At 43.4% G+C, this 5,227-nt stretch overlaps 1 protein-coding gene across 1 annotated transcript in view; it reads right to left on the bottom strand.

Annotated features, from left to right (window-relative positions):
- The window catches only part of LOC105710759 (ankyrin repeat domain-containing protein 36B-like), a 261,940-nt gene that overhangs the window by 21,647 nt on the left and 235,066 nt on the right, over positions 1 to 5,227 (bottom strand). The gene's annotated exons all lie outside the window — the stretch shown is intronic.

The following is a 5,227-nucleotide window of genomic DNA, read 5'->3' as shown; positions in this document are numbered from 1 at the left end:
TTGGACAATAATTTTTGTCTCTGTTTTCTTTTGAGGATTTCCAAGTATTTCTATTTTGAGACATAACAGAAAAGAAATTTGAGAATGCCTGTTGGGAGTAAAGAAATGGCTAAGGCTCCAAAGAAAGAAAAAGTTCAAAGTATACCAACTGGTGCAATCAATAAAATGCCAGTGGTAATGTTTTTCTTCCCCTTGGTGGAGCGCCTCGATCGAAATAGAATTTGTAGATAGATCCTTCTCAGGCAATGAGGAACAGAAAAAAAAAAATCAATGTGATATCACTGTTAAATTCACTCACTGGTCCATTAAACACCTTTGGTTCACTATCCTGATTTTCTTAAAGTGAGATAGAATTTTGAATGCAACAATGTCTGTAGCAAAGGCTAATGTCCTGCTTTGAATCACTCTTTAGTTCTCTTTTTGTAGCAAAATCCTAAAAACTGCTGAAACTAAGAATAGAGCATTGCTACACAAAATCCATTTCTATGTAACTGATTATAGTATTTCAAAGCAATTTTAAAATTCGTGCTTAACATGATTTCCAGTATATATGGAAAAATAGAGAATATTTTATTGATCTCATATTATATATGAAATGAACTAAATTTCACATATATTTCATAAGGAATGAATTAAATTTACTTATGAAATGAATTTCATTTCCCTAAATGCTTGGAAATTAAAAAAAAAAAAACCTAGTAACTACATGTCTGTGGATTCATTAAGAATTACTCATCTTTATGGTTAAAAAAATGATCATTTTTAAGAGCCCTTTGCAACTACATTTAATATATTATCTCAAGCTATCTGGGAGGAGTTGTTCTTTGTCAAACAATGAGTCAGAGAGACATTTATTCTTTTGCTCACTGCTCAGTGACTTTGCATGTCAGGTGTTTGCTAATAAGTAGACAGTTGGTGAACTGAGTCACAGAACAAAGGCAACAACAGGATCTGTAAGTCTGGGAATGGTGAATTTTGTTTGCATATTTTGGGATAAACTGATTAGCAAAGAGCTAGCAGAAGTCATTCGGGCATTCCGTCCTTGAATGCCCAAGCTTACCAAGGAAAACAATTTTCATTGTTTCTCTGTAGCGTTAACATTAGGATAGGGGATGAGGATGGGTAGCAACAGAGAAGGGGAGGGACTTCTGGGACTGTTGTGATTTATATTATGGTTTCTTTCTTATTTAATCTTGAAGCCTGTCTAGGAGAGCCCTGATAAGGTGGGTGAGGGAGAGAGTAAGGTTTGGGTGTGTTGGTGAAACTAAAATGCAAGAAGCAGAGAATATTGCTCACAGACCTAGAGAGGTTAGGAGCACCGAGGCACTGGGAGGCCCAGGAGGAGTCAGAGGCAGCAGGGAGCTCAACCAGCCTGTGGCTGAGCCTGCGGAACCTGCCTTTATTAAGGCTCAGGGCGCTATTCCTTAGGCTTTCCCTCGGGACTTAGGGATCTGGGTCATTTAAAGAAAACATGCATAAAGGAGGGAACTCATTTACACGACTCCAGTGTTGACCATTAGATTTTTCCGCAGCCAGCAGCCAGCAGCTGTGGCCTGAGCTGGGTTTGGTGTCAGTGAGATGAAGAACAAGCAGACTCTATTGCAAACACCACACAGAGAGGAGAAGCCTCACTGAGGCCAAGGATGACAGGATTCAGCTGGATTTCAAACAAACAGCTTATGTCAGGCCTAAAAACGGGTGTCAAGGCTGCAACTCCATGAAGCCTATGCCAGGAACCCTCATGGTGCTCCCATTCTTGGTCTGGGGACTAGCCATACAGTATAGTAAGTTCACCTTGCAAAAAATGTGTCTCGAAGCTTGTGATTTGACTTGATTACATTTCTGCATATGTTATATATGAAAGTATATCTTAAAAAAAATACAAGGTGGCCGTGCACAGTGGCTCACGCCTATAATCCCAACATTTTGGTAGGTCAAGGTGAGAGAATCGCTTGAACATAGGAGTTCAAGACCAGCCTGGGCAACATAATGAGATCCCCATCTCCACAAAAGAAAAAAATCAGCTGGATGTGGTGGCACGTGGTTGTCGTAACAGCTACTCAGGAGGCTGAGGCAGGAGGATTGCTTGAGCCTAGGAGTTCAAGACTGCAGTGAACTACGATCATGCCACTGCACTTGGATGACAGAGACCCTGTCTTAAAAATAAATAAATAAATGGCATTGCCCACTTTATGGGGACTAGATTGGCAGTTTCTGATGGGAAAAAAGACTAAAAAGCACATGAGAGGATTTCAAGAGAAAGCGAGCTACGCTTGAAAAGCCGTCAGGTGCAGTGGCTCATGCCTATAATCCTAGCACTTGGGAGGCCAAGGCGGCTGGATTGCTTGAGCTCAGGAGTTTGAGACCAGCCTGGGCAACGTGGTGAAACCCTTGTCTTGATGAAAAATATCAAAATTTAGCTGGGCATAGTGGTGAGCGCCTGTAGTCCCAGCTACTTAGGAGGGTGAGGCAGGAGGTTGAGGCTACAATGAGCTGTGATTGTACCTCTGCACTCCAGCCTGGGCCACAGAGTGAGGCCCTGACTGAAAAAAAAAAAAGAAAAAGAGAGAAGGGAGGAAAGAAGGAGGGAAGGGAGGAAGGAAGGGAAGGAAGGAAGGAAGGAAGGAGGGAAGGAGGGAAGGAGGAAAGGAGGGAAGGAGGGAGGGAAAGAGGAAGGGAGGGAAGGAGGGAGGCAGGGAGGGAGGGAAGGATGGAGGGAGGGAGGGAGGAAAGGAGACAAGGAGGGAGGGAGGAGGGAAGGAAGGAAGGAAGCCTGGTCCACCAGAGCCAACAAGCACTGATGTGAGAACAGAGCTGCACCTGCCTCATAGGCAAGTCTTTGTTTTTAACTCCCAATCCCCCTCCTTGATGAGCTGAGACAGGAGGCCCAGCAAGGAGGAAAATAAAGAAATAATCTAACCACGTCCGCCTCACCCACCTCAGCCCTCATGTCCTAAAGCAGATAGCAGGAAAGAGGAGAAGATGTCAACTCTAATAACGTTTGACATTTTGATTATCACACTGACATGTTAATTATGAAAGAGAGATGGTTCCTATGATTGAAAGTAACTGGTGGTCTATTACCTGAAAGTGAACATGAATATGAACAGGAAATCCCCCATCCTCTACCCCAAACTTAGATTTTTCTTCAGGAGCCAGAACGAATCCACAGAGGAGGTTGCAAAGGTTGCTTTCTGCTTGTACTACAGATCAGTTCACTATTAAAGCATAACAAACTAATCCTTCACGGCTTAAAACAACCACCATCTATGTATTATTCCTCGCCAGTCCACAGTTCGCTTGGGTGGCTGGTTCTGCTGTTCTGGGCTGGACTCAACAAATCTCAGCTGGGCTCACTCAGCCCTTCAAGGTTCCTGACAGGTGTGTAGGGGACTGGCTAGTCTAGGATGGTCTCAGCTGTCCTCCGTGTGGTTCCCACATCCCTTCAACTGGCCAGTTCATGCATATTCTTATGGCAGGAGGGAGTCCAAGAGAGCAAATGTGGAAACACACAAGCAAGTTTTCACATCTCCCTTTGCATCAAGTGTGGTCTTGTCCCACTGACCAAAGCAAGTCATGTTGCCAAGCCCAGGGTTAGCAAGGTAAGGTACTCCTAATGGGTACGGGTGCAGGGAGGGGTCAAAGAACTGGAGTTGTCAACCACGTCACTCTACCACCTACCTTACCCAGTTCACCTCACTCAAAATAACATCTAAATCATTATCCCAATAGCTCCGTTCACAAGTGGAAATGACCTGCTCAGGGTCCTCAAGTAGCAGTGAGATCCTGGTCATCTGAAGATTCCACAGTCAATCACCCCCATCAGTTGTGACATTATTACAGCACTGCCCTCCATGCAACCTAACTCGATAGGAAACAAATGCATAGAGTTAATATTATTTACTGAATCAGTAATTTGAAACAGGAATAATAATGAGAACCTGTACAGACAGATATCCCCCTAGGGCACACTACTGGTTACCAATATGGTGAGTACAGAAAGAGGCACATCACGTTTCTCTTCACGGTAATAATAGCTGCACCAATATGTATCTTGGAACATAAATGTTCACTCATGATGATGATAAGTTGGAAGCCCACTACCATGCTGGCAGCAGACAGATTTTTCAGAAACATATATCTGATCAAAAATGTACAGTAATGTATTCCAAAATTAAGTATTTGCCATGGATTTTTTCTTTTACCAGGTGCTCCTTAACACTTGGAATTGTAGGGGTAGAAAGCTGTGATACCTTTCCTCACCCATCATAAAGGTCATGGCCAACACTTCTGTATCAAAAGAAAAATAAGAAAAGCATAACAAATGTATTTAATATTTGATCAATTGTATTAGACCATTCTCACACCGCTACAAAGAAATACCTAAGACTGGGTAATTTATAAAGAAAAGAGGTTTAATTCTCATGGTTCCACAGGCTGTACAGGAAGCATGGTGGCATCTGCTTGGCTTCTGGGGAGGCCTCAGGAAACGTACAATCATGGCAGAAGGTGAAGGGGAAGCAGACAAGTCTAACACAGCCAGAGTAGGAGGAAGTGGGCAGGATAGATGCTATACACCTTTTTTTTTATTGCATTTTACGTTTTGGGGTACATGTGAAGAACATGCAAGATTGTTGCATAGGTACACACATGGCAGTGTGATTTGCTGCCTTCCTCCCCATCACCTATATGTGGCATTTCTCCCCATGCTATCTCTCCCCAACTCCCCACCCTTCACTGTCCCTCCCCTATTTTCCCCAGACAGACCCCAGTGTGCGATGCTCCGCTCCCTGTGTCCATGTGTTCCCATTGTTCAACACCCACCTATGAGTGAGAACATGCGGTGTTTGATTTTGTGTTCTTGTATCAGTTTGCTGAGAATAACGGTGCTATACACTTTTAAAATGACGAGATCTCACGAGAACTCACTCACTATCAGGAGAGTAGCACCAAGGAGGGTATCCACCTCCGTGATCCAATCCTCCCAGCAGGCCCCACCTCCATCGCTGGGGATTACAATTCAACATGAGATTTGGGCAGGGACACAGATCCAAACCATATCATTGAAGTTTTATGTGATGTGGAAGCCTAAATAAATACTCAACGACGGAGGGAAAACTGTCCATTTTCATGCTCAGGTGCAGTGAAGAATGAACAACAATGAAGAAAGTGACTGGACAAAAAGTGAATGATCTAATGGTAATAGACTGAGTAGGAAAACCCAGCA

Source organism: Aotus nancymaae, unplaced genomic scaffold, assembly GCF_030222135.1.
Source record: "Aotus nancymaae isolate 86718 unplaced genomic scaffold, 86718_ANA_hifiasm-v0.15.2.pri h1tg000131l, whole genome shotgun sequence".
NCBI classification, from domain to species: domain Eukaryota; kingdom Metazoa; phylum Chordata; class Mammalia; order Primates; family Aotidae; genus Aotus; species Aotus nancymaae.
The sequence above is the reverse complement of the archived record's forward strand: the minus strand, read 5'-3'. Positions and strand labels throughout refer to the sequence as shown.